Source organism: Pseudophryne corroboree, chromosome 8 (assembly GCF_028390025.1).
Source record: "Pseudophryne corroboree isolate aPseCor3 chromosome 8, aPseCor3.hap2, whole genome shotgun sequence".
NCBI lineage: Eukaryota > Metazoa > Chordata > Amphibia > Anura > Myobatrachidae > Pseudophryne > Pseudophryne corroboree.
Window position 1 is genome coordinate 361949545 of NC_086451.1, and position 16770 is coordinate 361966314.

The 16770-nt window shown below is 44.0% G+C and overlaps 1 protein-coding gene across 2 annotated transcripts in view; it reads right to left on the reverse strand.

Moving 5' to 3' along the window:
• LOC134949134 (uncharacterized) overlaps window positions 1-16770 on the reverse strand; it is a 133394-nt gene that overhangs the window by 45628 nt on the left and 70996 nt on the right. Inside the window, exon 5 of one of the 2 annotated variants that reach the window (XR_010183111.1) lies at window positions 8064-8180. The gene's annotated coding sequence lies outside the window, so the exon portion shown is untranslated. Of the gene's footprint in view, window positions 1-8038; window positions 8181-16770 lie in introns of both variants that reach the window. The other variant, XR_010183110.1, reaches the window with a different exon arrangement.

Here is a 16770-nt window from a genome sequence, read left to right on the forward strand (position 1 = left end):
TTACTGAAACTGAGGGACATCATCGCACAATGGCTTAAACCAATTAGACTCTTCTGGGGATTTGTGATATCTGACAACGCCACCAATATTGTGCGTGCATTACATCTGGGCAAATTCCAGCACATCCCATGTTTTGCACATACAATGAATTTGGTGGTGCAGAATTTTTTTTTAAATGACAGTGGCATGCAAGAGATGCTATCGGTGGCCCGAAAAATTGCGGGCCACTTTCGGCATTCAGCCACCGTGTGCCGAAGACTGGAGCGCCAGCAAACACTCCTGAATCTGCCCTGCCATCACCTGAATCAAGAGGTGGTAACTAGGTGGAATTCAACACTCTATATGCTTCAGAAGATGGAGGAGCAGCAACAGGCCATTCAAGCCTATACATCCACCTACAATATAGGTAAAGGAGGGGGAATGCATCTGACTCAAGCACAGTGGAAAATGATTTCCGTCTTATGCAAGGTTCTCCAGCCCTTCGAACTTGCCACACGTGAAGTCAGTTCAGACACTGCCAGCTTGAGTCAGGTCAATCCCCTCATCAGGCTTTTGCAGAAGTAGCTGGAGAAATTGAAGGAGGATCTAAGACAGAGCGATTCCGCAAAGTATGTGGGACTTGTGGATGGAGCCATTCATTTGCTTTGCCAGGATTCAACGGTGTTCAATATGTTTCAAATCAGAGCACTACATTTTGGCCACCGTGCTCAATCCTAGGTTTAAAGCCTACGTTGTATCTCTCTTTCCGGTAGATACAAGTCTGCAGAGGTTCAAAGACCTGCTGATGAGAAAATTGTCAACTCAAGCGGAATGTGACCCGTCAACAGCTCCTCATTCATTTTCTCCCGCAACTGGGGCTGCGAGGAAAAGGATAAGATATCCTAGCCCACCCACTGGCGGTGATGCAGGGGAGTCAGTAGTGAGTGCGGACATCTGGTCTGGATTGAAGGACCTGCCAACGATTACTGACATGTCTACTGTCACTGCATATGATTCTGTCTCCATTCAAAGAATGGTGGAGGATTATATGAGTGACAGCATTCAAGTAGGCATGTCAGACAGTCCGTATGTATACTGGCAGGAAAAAGAGGCAATTTGGATGACCTTGCGCAAACTGGCTTTATTTTACCTAAGTTGCCCCCACCTCCAGTGTGTACTCCGAAAGAGTGTTTAGTGCAGCCAGTAACCTTGTCAGCGATCGGCATAGGAGGTTACTTCCACAAAATGTGGAGAAGATGATGTTCATCAAAATGAAATATAAATTCCTCCGGGAAGACCTTTACCAGCAATTGCCTCCAGAAAGTACACATGGACCTGTGATGGTGGATTCCAGTGGAGACAAATTAATACTCTGTGAAGAGGAGGATATATACATTGAAAGGGGTGAGAAATCGGAGGATGAGGTCGTCATCTTGCCTCCGTAGAGCCAGTTTGTGCAAGGAGAGATTGATTGCTTCTTTTTTGGTGGGTGCCCAAACAAACCAGTCATTTCAGCCACAGTCGTGTGGCAGACCCTGTTGCTGAAATGATTGGTTTGTTAAAGTGTGCATGTCCTGTTTATACAACATAACGGTGGGTGGGAGGGCCCAAGGACAATTCCATCTTTCACCTTTTTCTACTTTGCATCCTGTGCTGTTTGAGGACTCTTTTTTTAAAGTGCCTTCCTGTCTGACACTGCCATACAAGTCATGGGGTATTGCCGTATAAGTCCAGGGGTACTGCCATATAAGTCCAGTACAGTGGTGCTGTCTTGTGCTGCATCAGTCGAGTGGTGGTGTCTTGTGCTGCCATAAGTCCAGTGGTGGTGTCCTGTGCTGTATATTATTTACTCCAAATAAAAGGGTTATATACATTACTTATATTATTATCCAAATAATTTTTACAGGGTTTGCTCTGTGTGGTGTAGGGGTACGCTCGCCTGTGCTGCATATTATTATAATAGCTCCAAATAAAAGGGTTATTATTATCCAAATTAATTTTACAGGCTTTGCCGTGTGTGTGTGGTTTAGGGGTATGCTCTCCTGTGCCACCAATATTGTGCGTGTATTACATCTGGGCAAATTTCCAGCACGTTCCATGTTGTTTGTGCCGCACACTTGTGTCGCGTAGCTTAGTCATACAGCTACCTCATTGCACCTCTTTTTCTTCTTTGCATGATGTTCTGTTTGGGGCCTAGTCTTTTTAAGTGCCATCCTGTCTGCAACTGCAGTGCCACTCCTAGATAGGCCAGGTGTTTGTGCCGCACACTTGTGTCGCTTACTTAGTCATACAGCTACCTCATTGCACCTCTTTTTCTTCTTTGCAAGATATACTGTTTGGGGCCTAGTTTTTTTAAGTACCATCCTTTATGCCATTGCAAAGCCACTCCTTGATTTTGATACTTTACCTGCTGAATCACCTGCAGACTTTTATCACCAGCTGTTTAGACTGAGAAGCAGGGAGGTGGACCTTACCGTACACAGGCAGTTTCTGTCTGAATATCACAGAAAAAAGCAAATCCCCAGGGGCTACAGGGTTAACAACATCCCCACTTTAGGCAGGAATAAGCCCGTCTTCTGCAGTCGTTGGTGTGGGGTACTAAATAAGTGCTCCCTTGATCTGATGCTTTTGCTTGTTGAGGAGGTCAGCTCAGAGCTTAAGGTCAAAACACAGATAGATGACTTTAATGTCAACCACTTAGCCACCATCAGGAACGATAAATCATGTAATCTTATTGAGAAACTGAGGAGCCAAGTAGAAACATATAAAAAAGAAATTATAACGTTCAAACGTAACAAACTAGCCACAGTGACTTCTGACTATCAAAACTACTCCATATACAGGTAGCTACTCTGTGACTCGGGTCAATCAAGACCCCAAGGTCCCTACAGGCAGTGGAGACAGGCACAGAGACCATACTTTACGAGTGAAACTGGGTCCTCAGCCTCGGCCTCTGACACATAATATCCTGATTCTCTTCACCATTAGGGTGAATTTTTAGGGCAACTCCCTACCGCAAATACATCACAACCAATAAGTCACACCGTCTGCACCCGAGGAGGGGGCGCAACATGTCTGTCTAAAAAATCATTGGATGAAGCATCCATGAAACTGCTTTCCAGAGGCCTTTCTTTTGTCCCCACCTGTTCCCATAAACCTTTGGATACTGCCATTGACATGTATAGGTTTGGTCGCAAATTGAGGCTACGGAAACACTTCCCCGCCGATTCTGCTTCTACTACAAATCCGTTCAAGAAACCATCTAGCTTTGACCCGATCTCCTCAAAACCAAGTATTGAAACCTTTGTTCGCCTAGTTGAACATGGCATTGCCTCATTCAAACCCACCAAACGCTTCGACAACCAGTCAAAAGCCAATAGGAAGGCACTTGATACACTTAAGCAGGACACGTCTATTGTCATCAAACCCGCTGACAAGGGTGGGGCAATAGTGGTGCAGGACTGGGCAGACTACAATAGTGAAATCTTGAGACAGCTGGCAGATGATTTAACATACACAAGTCAGAGCACCAATCCCATTCCTTATTTCAAAAGTCAGGTCGATCTGGTGTTGAGCAACGGTTTGATAAATGATAAATGGTTTGATAAATAGACAAGAGCACATTTGAATATGTGTCAGTCACACACCCAATTTGCCTCATCATATACACTTTGCCTAAGATCCATAAGACCATCTCTCACCCACCCGGGAGACCTATCATTTCAGCCAGAAACTCACTACTGCAACCACTGGCAGTGTATGTTGACTCTTTTCTACAATCCATAGTACATCAGAGTGATAGCTATATATGGGACACTTAAGATTTTTTACAAAAACTCTCCAGTCTTAACCACCCTTTGGGTAATATTCTGCTTGCCACTATGGATGTTGGCTCTCTCTATACTGTCATCTCACACGAACAGGGCCTACAAGCACTTGAGACTGCCTTGCATCAGCACCCTCCTGTGGGACCACCTGTTGGATTTATATTGGAACTGGTTGAGCTTGTCTTGAAATGTAATCATTTTTCATACCAGGATATCCTATGTACAAAGATCTGGGACGGCCATGGGGTCGTATATGGCACCTTCTTACACCAATATATACATGACGGCATATGAACAGACGTACATCTATCCCACCTATGGCACACAGATCTTGTTCTACAAGCATGTTATCGACGATGTCTTCTTATTATGGAATGGCACCACTGACTCCTTTAATCTGATGGTCTCTGCCCTCAACGCACTGGAACAGCCAATCAAATTCACACATCAGATTGATAATCAACAGATTAATTTCCTTGACATCACGATCACACTTGAGGACAACACCATTTGTACCAAACTGTTCAGGAAGCCTACTGACAGAAACACCTTACTTCTAGCCAGCAGCCAACATCCACCAGCACTTAAGAGCAAACTTCCCATATCTCAATTTCTGAGGGTAATGCGCAACAATTCCAACAAAGAGACGATGGAGACACAACTACGGGAGATGGTAATAAGATTTCAGGACCGTGGGTATAACATGAAGACAACAGAGCAATGTCTCAAGAAAGCACGATACAAATTCCATAGATCGCATTAGCAACAGACAATATTACCTGTGACTGGACCAGCCCCGATGGTATTTACTACCACTTATGATAAGCAATCTAATCATCTGTGTAGCTCCTTGCGCAAACATTGGCCTATGATCTCTACAGATCCACATCTCAAAATGAAACACTATCATTCTCCAATGATGGCTTACCGCAAGGCGCCCAACCTTAAACAACTTTTACTCAGATCCACTACTACACCCACTCCAGGTAAAACTTCAACTTGGCTACATGAAAGAAGACCGGGGTGCTTTAAGTGTACCGGTTGTACTACACAACATTGCCCCACCCTTATTCTGGGCGACCAATCGGGATTCAGTACAGATTCCACTGTACGATGGACCACGTTATTTACTTTCTTACTTGCCCTTGCAGCCTATATTATGTGGGGATGACCACCAGGAGGTTTAGAGACAGGATGGCAAATCATCGCACCACAATTCACCAAGTTATTGAGAGTGGCACAGCGGAACAACCAGTAACCCATCACTTCTTGGAACAACGTCTTCAAGTGTCCAATCTACGTTGCAAGTTGATAGACTGGATCCCTCCCACACATCGTGGTGGTGACCGGGCACTATCGCTGAGAAAGCAAGAAAGCTACTGGATACACCGACTGGACACCATCGCACCCCAGGGAATGAATGAAAACAACCCTTTGTCTGTCTTCCTCAGATGACAACAGCCATAAGGATATTGAACTGGACTTTACTGTTCCTTACACAGACAACTTTTTTGTCTGTTTTATAAATTTTTCTTTTTTTCTTTTCTTCTTTTTTCTCTTTTTTCATGATTATTCATTGTTATATTTTGCTTTTTTTTCTCTTTTTAAATTTTCTACATTTTTGCCCTTTTTGGTGGGGATAGTATATATGCATCTCTCAATTCCACTATTTTCAACATATACATTGTGGCACTATCATTCTATGTGCCCCTTTACCTACCCATCCATACTCTCTCCTTTTTATTTTCTTCTATCCTTCATTTGTATTTTTGAACACAGACATTAGAATCCATGGCATAATCAACTTATGTGCTTCTGTCTTCTCCAACCAGTTGTATCTGTCATCTCTACACCCTCACCGGTTATCTGACCCTGTCACGTGGATTTCGGATCTTATTTTGATAACTACATGTACCCCTGTTTGGTATTTATATACACTTGGGTCTGCACTCTCTTACCGGTTGACTACAGTCACTTCTCTTGTCCTTATAACTTTGTCTGAGGACTTGCCTAGTACACTACCTCATTTATGGACTGTACATGATATGACCTATATTACTCATATATGTACATCCCCCTCCTCATAGACAGGTACATCGAGTCCTACTGCTTTTCAGCCTCCTCATAAGAATTTTTACATATACTTTTTGCTACATGTATAATTTTTTTATTTCTTCATATTCACATACATATTTATTCTTATTTTATTTTTATTTTTAATTGTTCTTTTGATTTTTTGTATTTTTACTATTATTTTTTTACATATACTTTTTCAGTCATAATTTTTGCTCTTGTTCTTTGTCCACTTTGTGCCACTTGTTTGTCATTAGAGATACACACTCCTCTGGTTTCTGATCTTGCCATGGTATTTGTGACTCAGTCTCTACCTCTCTGATTAACCTACACTAGTTGCAACTTTGCTATTTCCTGGCTATCATACTCTGCCTTTGTGTTCTATGTATGCCAGCACCCAGGCTCCTACTATACCATTAACATTATTGTCCCCATGTTTAAATCAGGGTTACTGACGGCGTGTCATAGTTGCTATAGCAACACCTGGGGCACGCTGACGCCATATACTACGGCTCTCCTCTGTTTCCCCTGTCAGCTGACTTCTTTGTTTTACCCCACAGCACGTTGTCGCAATGTCCAACGTAATTGCAGGCAGTGATGTCTACCAAGCAGTAGAGAGGTCATTCCACGATATTGCGGTATTTCATAGCGCCGCCCAGCCACCCACGTCTCACTTCCTGTAAACACCGGAAGTGACGTCATGCGGTCCCGCCAAATGGAACGCATAACTGCGGCTCAGCCCTCATTTCCTGTATTAGCACTAGTATAAATAAGGGCCCTGAGAGGCAGGACACAATAATGTACCTTTCCTCCACAGCTTGTTCCTTTATTCTAGCTGTGCCTCAAATGTCTTCGTGACTATGTTGTTTACCTTGAGAAAGGTCTCGGATGGGGACCGAAATGTCGGTAACAATTTAATGGACTGATATGTGACACTTTTTTTGTAATTTTTATTGCTTGAATAAATACAATTTTTTTTTAGTTTATTAAAAGACTGGTGAGTGCTATCTTTTCCCACTTGGAGGGATACTCTGCACTGTACTATGTACCTCCCAGAACGGTCTGGGTAGGACTCTGATTGGCACTCCAGCAAGGTAGTCTCACACCCCTCCGGGGTAATAACATTACCAAAATAGCAATTCCAAGCTGGCGGCGCTCATAGGACTTGTGAAGAAAGAGTCACATACAGTGCACTGGCGTTATTTCAACGTTTAGGTCCTGTGGACCTTTATCAAGAACGGATTCTTGATAACGGTCCACAGGACCAAAACGTTGCAATAACGCCAGTGCACTGTATGTGACTCTTTCTTCACAAGTCTTATGAGTGCCGCCAGCTTGGAATTGCTATAAATATATATATATATATATATATATATATATAATTATGGATCCATCTTTTGGGTAGTTCAAAAATATGGTTCTTATATAACTGAATATAGCTGCATAAAGCGGGGATGAGAAAAGTAACATTTCCAAAGCTGTACCACTGAATAAATGACCATTCTGTATTTAGCCATGGCACAGTGCATGTTTTGCTGGCAGAATCCGGCATGTTTCTACTTCTACCCTAACCACACCACACAGCAGAATAAATTGACCATTGTCGTTATAGCTTTATTCATAGCGTATAATTTGCATGAAGCAGAATGGCAAAGCAAAACCGAATGACGCACCTCTGCAAAGTGATGGTTTCCATTTTGTCAGAAATGTTGACATCATTTCGCTCAGTTCTTGCAAAAACCACATACTGTATGCTGTTCTGATACAATGTTGTGTTACATTGCACTTGCTGTAAGTACTATCCATACTGTAAAATAGTTTTTTGTTTTTTTATAGCTAGTGTTGTCCCTGATCAACCTCTGCTTTATATGCATGCTTGTGAACTGCTTTCCATATGTTTATTACCCTGCAGTAAATGGCAGTTTGTGCTCCTTGTATTACTCAGACTGCACTGTAAAATAATGGCCTCTGATTCCATTTACATGCCAGGTATGTACAGACCAGAAAACTATTGTGTAATCATTTTCTGGAATAAACAATCCAGCAGTGTGATCATGTGTTTATTGCATAATGCATGCTGTAGATTGAAATTAACATGTTCAGGGAATTAGGAGCTGTATCTCAGATTATTTTGCAATTTGTTAAAGAGAAATACGTACTTATAAAAACAGGAGCGTGACTGACCATCTCAGTGCTGGAGCAGGGCGATTTTGAGGTCGTGCTGAGGGGTCACGGCTGTCGGCACCAGGAAGTACAGCACTGCCCGCGCTGTAGACGCTGTAGGATGCCAATCCAGGTACCCTGCAAGACAAATGCAGGTGCCATGATGCTGCACTATGGGTAATGGCATCCTCTGCACATCCCTGCTTTTTCTCAAATATCATTAATGTTAATATACTGTATGTAACTTCTGTGTTCAATAAAATGCTTTCTTGCGTACCTGCAGCTATAGTAATCCCCTTTCTCTTTAGAGATGGGAATGTATATAATAATGCTGCAAAGCAAGTCCCAACTCAAACATGCTCAGTAGAGTAGGTGCTGGACTCCCAGGTACTTCCATCGGTATCTGGACTCTAGGTCAACACCAATTAGGTCGACACCAACTAGCTCGACACACATTGGTCGACAGTGGGTAGGTCGACACTAGAAATAGGTTGACATGATCATTAAGTCAACCTGAACAAGGTCGACATGAAAAAAGGTCAACATGAGTTTTTTGGGGGGGACTTTTTCATACTTTATACTTTACGATACACGTGGACCACGATTGGGAACGGTAACCTGGGCGAAGCGAGCCATGCAAGGGGACGCTGTGCACTAATTGGGGTTCCCGATCACTTGACAGAGAAAACGACACTAAAAAAACATTAAAAAAACTATTGTCGACCTTTTTTCATGTCAACCTTCTTCATGTTGACCTAATGGTTGTTGACCTAATTGGTGTCGACCTTTAGTCCCATACCCCTGCCATCATCTCCACTTGGTCAGTGGGTGGGGGTGGGGCGCAATCTGAGCTTCGGCCAACTGTCTGTAACTGTAATGAAGCTGTTATGTAGCAAAGATGTTATTAGTTATCCTTTAATTAGCACCAATCTACTAAGGCAGTGGAACATCCAAGAAGCCTTTTTCAGAAATGTTTTCTAAAACATTATGGTCACCTAATGGCTTACAGAGCAACTGGCTCAAAAATGATGGTTCTGGTTTCTCATTAAGGGGCCCATTTATCGAACAATATTTGTGGCTATGTCCCCTAAAACACCAGTTTAGGGGGATAGCCTTAAATATTAAGTATCCCCCGAATGTAATAAGGAGGGATCGCAGCAGGTATCGGAGATACCTGATGCGATCCCTCCATTTCCGGCCGCAGCTAATATTGTCAAATGTGAAACATTCCCAATATACAGATGTAGCCACGCTAATCATGGCTCCATCTGCGACTAGGCATGCCTGGCTAGGCGGACCACCGAGAATGAATGGGATGTGCGTGTGTCACTTTGAATGGGAGCATCTCTGTACGCTCAGCGATGAGGCGCAGGCACGCCTAGGAACGCCACTCGCCCCTGCCTGCGATGCAGCCACGCTCAATGAGCCTATGGACTACACTTTGGGGGATGTAGTTCCAACACAGTTCTCCAGCAACCCTCCACTGGAAATGGTCCCTGTGCATGGCGGTCACAATGACTGCACAAGTGCGATATTATCGCCCAGGGTAAATGGGCCCCTATATCTCATACAACAAAAGTCTGTATATATTTATTCAACCACTCTGGGCTAGCATGGCCTGGCTAGTCCCCCACTTTACTTAATCAATTATTTGTCCATAAACTGCTATTTGGACACTTTTTTTCTCCTGCCATTGAAGCACGCGCCTTCATGTCTGTCGCGTATGTCTACAATGACGTACAATATGTGTGGCCGCCGTCGGTTGGATGCACAATCATATTTTTCAGTAATTTTTTTATACTCGAGACCCAGTGAATGAAGGGTCTAAAATACTAGTCATAATAAAATAAAACATCTGTAAAACATGGTACTGTAATGTCAGGTTTTACACAAAGGATCTCATTTTGCGTGAGCAGCACATACTGTTTACAGGTCCAAATTTGTTCATGAACATTTTATTTATTTTTTAAAGTAAAATGCTGTCTCTTATTGTATGTAGCCACATTGGGGGTCATTCCGAGTTGTTCGCTCGTTGCCGATTTTCACAACGGAGCGATTAAGGCAAAAATGCGCATGCGCATGGTTCGGTAAGTATTTTAGCACAAAACTTGTCCGAAGATTTTTCATCGTTGAAGTGATCGGAGTGTGATTGACAAGAAGTGGGTGTTTCTGTGCGGAAACTGACTGTTTTCTGGGAGTGTGCGGAAAAACGCAGGCGTGCCAGGAAAAAACGCAGGAGTGTCTGGAGAAACGGGGGAGTGGCTGGCAGGGCGTGTTTGTGATGTCAAACCAGGAACGAAACGGCCTGAGCTGATCGCAATCTGTGAGTAGGTCTGGAGCTACTCAGAAACTGCTAAGAATTTTCTATTCGCAATTCTGCGAATCTTTCGTTCGCTATTCTGCTAAGCTAAGATACACTCCCAGAGGGCGGCGGCCTAGCGTGTGCAATGCTGCTAAAATCTGCTACGAGCGAACAACTCGGAATGACCCCCATTGTACTGTCTGGTATTGTATATGTTCCCACATTGTACTGTATGGTATTGTACTGTGTATGTAGCCACATTGTACAGTGTTGTACTGTATATAGCCACATTCTACAGTCTGGTATTGTATATGTAACCACATTGTACAGTCTGGTATTGTACTGTATGTAGCCACGTTGTACAGTCTGGTATTGTACTGTATGTAGCCACATTGTACAGTCTGGTATTGTATGTAACCACATTGTACTGTCTGGTATTGTACTATATGTAGCCACATTGTACGTCTGGTATTGTATGTAACCACACTGTACAGTCTGGTCCACATACACCATTCCTTTATCCTGCCATGTACAGTATGGTAAGACTTGGAATGCCATAGACTATGAGATTTAGCCATGCTTTCTGATTTTCTTAATTTGCTTTTTTTAATATGTTACTTTATTCATATTCTATTATTGCAAACAACAATCTTAAAATTAATTCACTCGCTCATCATAGAAAAAAGCTTAGCTGTGCTATGCATGGTGTGCCAAATTCATCTGTATATATAGACACATTGTACTGTCTGGTATTGTACTGTATGTAGCCACATTGTACAGTCTGGTATTGTACTGTATGTAGCCAAATTGAACAGTCTGGTATTGTACTGTATGTAGCCACACTGTACAGTCTGGTATTGTATATGTAACCACATTGTACTGTCTGGTATTGTACTGTATGTAGTCACATTGTACAGTCTGGTATTGTACTGTATGTAGCTACATTGTACAGTCTGGTATTGTATATGTAACCACATTGTACTGTCTGGTATTCTACTGTATGTAGCCACATTGTACGGTCTGGTATTGTATATGTAACCACATTGTACAGTCTGGTATTGTACTGTATGTAGCCACATTGTACAGTCTGGTATTGTATGTAGCCACATTGTACTGTCTGGTATTGTACTATATGTAGCCACATTGTACTGTCTGGTATTGTACTGTATGTAGCCACATTGTACGGTCTGGTATTGTATATGTAACCACATTGTACTGTCTGGTATTGTACTGTATGTAGCCACATTGTACAGTCTGGTATTGTACTGCATGTAGCCACATTGTACAGTCTGGTATTGTATATGTAACCACATTGTACTATCTGGTATTGTACTGTATGTAGCCACATTGTACAGTCTGGTATTGTACTGTATGTAGCCACATTGTACTGTCTGTTATTGTATATGTAACCACATTGTACTATCTGGTATTGTACTGTATGTAGCCACATTGTACAGTCTGGTATTGTACTGTATGTAGCTACATTGTACAGTCTGGTATTGTATATGTAACCACATTGTACTGTCTGGTATTCTACTGTATGTAGCCACATTGTACGTCTGGTATTGTATGTAACCACATTGTACAGTCTGGTCCACATACACCATTCCTTTATCCTGCCATGTACAGTATGGTAAGACTTGGAATGCCATAGACTATGAGATTTAGCCATGCTTTCTGATTTTCTTAATTTGCTTTTTTTAATATGTTACTTTATTCATATTCTATTATTGCAAACAACAATCTTAAAATTAATTCACTCGCTCATCATAGAAAAAAGCTTAGCTGTGCTATGCATGGTGTGCCAAATTCATCTGTATATATAGACACATTGTACTGTCTGGTATTGTACTGTATGTAGCCACATTGTACAGTCTGGTATTGTACTGTATGTAGCCAAATTGAACAGTCTGGTATTGTACTGTATGTAGCCACACTGTACAGTCTGGTATAGTATATGTAACCACATTGTACTGTCTGGTATTGTACTGTATGTAGTCACATTGTACAGTCTGGTATTGTACTGTATGTAGCTACATTGTACAGTCTGATATTGTATATGTAACCACATTGTACTGCCTGGTATTCTACTGTATGTAGCCACATTGTACGGTCTGGTATTGTATATGTAACCACATTGTACTGTCTGGTATTGTATATAGCCACATTGTACTGTCTGGTATTATACTATATGTAGCCACATTGTACTGTCTGGTATTGTACTGTATGTAGCCACATTGTACAGTCTGGTATTGTATATGTAACCACATTGTAATGTCTGGTATTGTACTGTATGTAGCCACATTGTACAGTCTGGTATTGTACTGTATGTAGATACATTGTACGGTCTGGTATTGTATATGTAACCACATTGTACTGTCTGGTATTGTACTGTATGTAGCCACATTGTACAGTCTGGTATTGTACTGTATGTAGCTACATTGTACAGTCTGGTATTGTATATGTAACCACATTGTACTGTCTGGTATTCTACTGTATGTAGCCACATTGTACGGTCTGGTATTGTATATGTAACCACATTGTACTGTCTGGTGTTGTACTGTATGTAGCCACATTGTACGGTCTGGTATTGTATATGTAACCACATTGTACTGTCTGGTATTGTACTGTATGTAGCCACATTGTACAGTCTGGTATTGTACTGTATGTAGCCACATTGTACAGTCTGGTATTGTATATGTAACCACATTGTACTGTCTGGTATTGTACTGTATGTAGCAACATTGTACAGTCTGGTATTGTACTGTATGTAGCTACATTGTACAGTCTTGTATTGTATATGTAACCACATTGTATTGTCTGGTATTCTACTGTATGTAGCCACATTGTACGTCTGGTATTGTATATGTAACCACATTGTACAGTCTGGTATTGTACTGTATGTAGCCACATTGTACTGTCTGGTATTGTATGTAGCCACATTGTACTGTCTGGTATTGTACTATATGTAGCCACATTGTACTGTCTGGTATTGTACTGTATGTAGCCACATTGTACGGTCTGGTATTGTATATGTAACCACATTGTACAGTCTGGTACTGCACTGTATGTAGCCACATTGTACAGTCTGGTATTGTACTGTATGTAGCCACATTGTACAGTCTGGTATTGTATATGTAACCACATTGTACTGTCTGGTATTGTACTGTATGTAGCCACATTGTACAGTCTGGTATTGAACTGTATGTAGCTACATTTTACAGTCTGGTATTGTATATGTAACCACATTGTACTGTCTGGTATTCTACTGTATGTAGCCACATTGTACGGTCTGCAGAGGCGGAACTTCCGGCAGTGCAGGCAGTGCACTGCACTGGGGCCCGCCTCTGTCCAGGGGCCCAAGCATGTAATGAGTCAAACTGACTCATTACATGCAGCTGTGCGCTGCAGGCAACCGCTGCCCGCAGCGCACAGCCGCCCGGAGATAGGAGCTGAGCAGCGGTACAGACGGGGGAAGGAGGAGGGAGCCGGAGGACGGAGCCGCAGCAGCGCTTTGTTACTGGTGGAGGCGCTGCTGCTGCTGCTCCTCTGCTTCCCTATAGGCTGTCTTCCGAGAACAGCCTATAGGGAAGCAGAGGGGCAGCAGCAGCAGCGCCTCCACCAGTAACAAAGCGCTGCTGCGGCTCCGTCCTCCGGCTCCCTCCTCCACCTCCTCTACTGCCCGGGAATCATCGTCTGACGCAGCTGCACCGAGGAACCTGAGGGTAAGTATAATTCTTCTTTCTTTCTTTCTTTCTTTCTTTCTTTCTTTCTTTCTTTCTTTCTTTCTTTCTTTCTTTCTTTTTCTTTCCTTCTTTCTTTCTTGTGCCTGCCTGCCGCAATGTGTAAAAAGGGGGGACTACCTGCCGCAATGTGTAAAAAGGGGGGGCTGCCTGCCGCACTGTGTAAAAAGGGGGGACTGCCTGCCGCAATGTGTAAAAAGGGGGGACTACCTGCCGCAATGTGTAAAAAGGGGGGACTGCCTGCCGCAATGTGTAAAAAGGGGGGACTGCCTGCCGCAATGTGTAAAAAGGGGGGACTACCTGCCGCAATGTGTAAAAAGGGGGGACTGCCTGCCGCACTGTGTAAAAAGGGGGGACTGCCTGCCGCACTGTGTAAAAAGGGGGGACTGCCTGCCGCAATGTGTAAAAAGGGGGGACTACCTGCCGCAATGTGTAAAAAGGGGGGACTGCCTGCCGCACTGTGTAAAAAGGGGGGACTACCTGCCGCAATGTGTAAAAAGGGGGGACTGCCTGCCGCAATGTGTAAAAAGGGGGGACTACCTGCCGCAATGTGTAAAAATGGGGGACTGCCTGCCGCTATGTGTAAAAAGGGGTAATCTGCCCGACGCAATGTGTAAAAATGGGGGACTGCCTGCCACTATGTGTAAAAAGGGGAATCTGCCTGCCGTAATGTGTAAAAATGGGGACGCTGTCTGCCGTAATGTGTAACAAGGGCACGCTGTCTGCCGTAATGTGTAAAAAGGGCACGCTGTCTGCCGTAATGTGTAACAAGGGCACGCGGTCTGCCGTTATGTGTAAAAAGGGGTAATCTGCCCGACGCTATGTGTAAAAATGGGGAATCTGCCTGCCGTAATGTGTAAAAAAGGGGGGCTGCCTGACGCTATGTGTAAAAATGGGGAATCTGCCTGCTGCTATGTGTAAAAAGGAGGAATCTGCCTGCCGTAATGTGTAAAAATGGGGACGCTGTCTGCCGTAATGTGTAACAAGGGCACGCTGTCTGCCGTAATGTGTAACAAGGGCACGCTGTCTACCGTAATGTGTAAAAAGGGCACGCTGTCTGCCGTAATGTGTAACAAGGGCACGCGGTCTGCCGTTATGTGTAAAAAGGGCACGCTGTCTGCCGTTATGTGTAAAAAGGGCACGCTGTCTGCTGTAATGTGTAAAAAGAGGAATCTGTTCGCTGTAAGGTGTAAAAGGGTCTCTACCTGGTGTAGTGGTGCTACTGTGCGGCGTAATTTGAATAATGGAGACTACTGTGTTGGTATTATTTTGTGGCCACACCCCTTCCCCACGAAGCCACGCCACTATGTATTTTTGCGCGCGCCTACGGCGCGCACTGCCCCCGGGGTGGACTTGGATGGGGGGGGGGGGGGGGCCCAAAGCATTTTGTCGCACCTGGGCCCACCGCTTGCTTGTTCCGCCACTGACGGTCTGGTATTGTATATGTAACCACATTGTACAGTCTGGTATTGTACTGTATGTAGCCACATTGTACAGTCTGTTATTGTATATGTAACCACATTGTACTGTCTGGTATTGTATATGTAGTCCCATTGTACTGTCTGGTATTGTACTGTTTGTAGCCACATTGTACACTCTGGTATTCTATATGTAACCACATTGTACTGTCTGGTATTGCATGTAGCCACACTGTACTGTCTGGTATTGTACTGTATGTAGCCACATTGTACTGTCTCAGGGACGTGCAGTCAGGGGAGGCAGTGCCTCACCTGTCAATAATGAATAAAATAATACAAAGAAGATACTTATGACACATATTCTGTATATACTTTTGCCTTAGTATTATTTTATTAAATTTTTACCTACTAAAAACTATTTTAAATGTGTTATAGAGGCACCGTTCTCGGTGCCTCCCGCTATCAATGATGAAGGGCCGGAAGAGGGGGCGGGGCCAAGCATTGGGCAGTAATAGCCCATAAAAAAAAACCTATAAGGGGCACCTCTAGAAGTGCCGCTTCGTGTGCTGACAGCAGTGGTGTAACGAGGGTGGGTGGGACAGGTCCAGAAGAGGAGGAGCCGCCGGCTGTTTCCAGCGACAGCATCCCATCCAGATTAAATGTCCCCCAAAAGAAATAGCCATGCCGCGGGGACATACATGGACAGGTCTGGTGAGTCGGATAGCTGTGCACGTCGCCAAGGCCACAGGAGCCGCGGCGCCCACCCTCCTCTAGCAGCCGATGACCCCCGGTGCACATTGCGGTCCACCCCGCTCACCGTGACAAACACCCGGTCAGCGTCCGGGTAGGAGAGCGGGTGCTGGGGTCTCACCCGCACATTGCACGGCAGCTTCACCCTCAAGCTGCTTAGCGGGTTCACGATTAGCGTGCAACGTGCACCGGGGCTGGATTTGGACAACATTGAAGTCAGATACGACGAGGAGTCCAAGCAGGTGCTAATCACCTCGCGGGACATAGACAGCCAGACCTGTGTAGATGTCGCCACTCCGGTGCGCTTCGGTACGTAGTAGCCCTATGCCCCCCCGGTCCCCTCACCGTGCTCCCCCGGCCCCCGCACTGTCACCGCTCTGCTCCGCTGTCATTACCCCCAGCGGGTGTAGTACAGCAGGTGTGCGGTGTGACGCCGCACTGCAGGTGTGTTTGTTGCTGGTACACTTCTTGTGCAGATTTTACTTTTTCTTTCACTATAATCATTTTAGTAATTT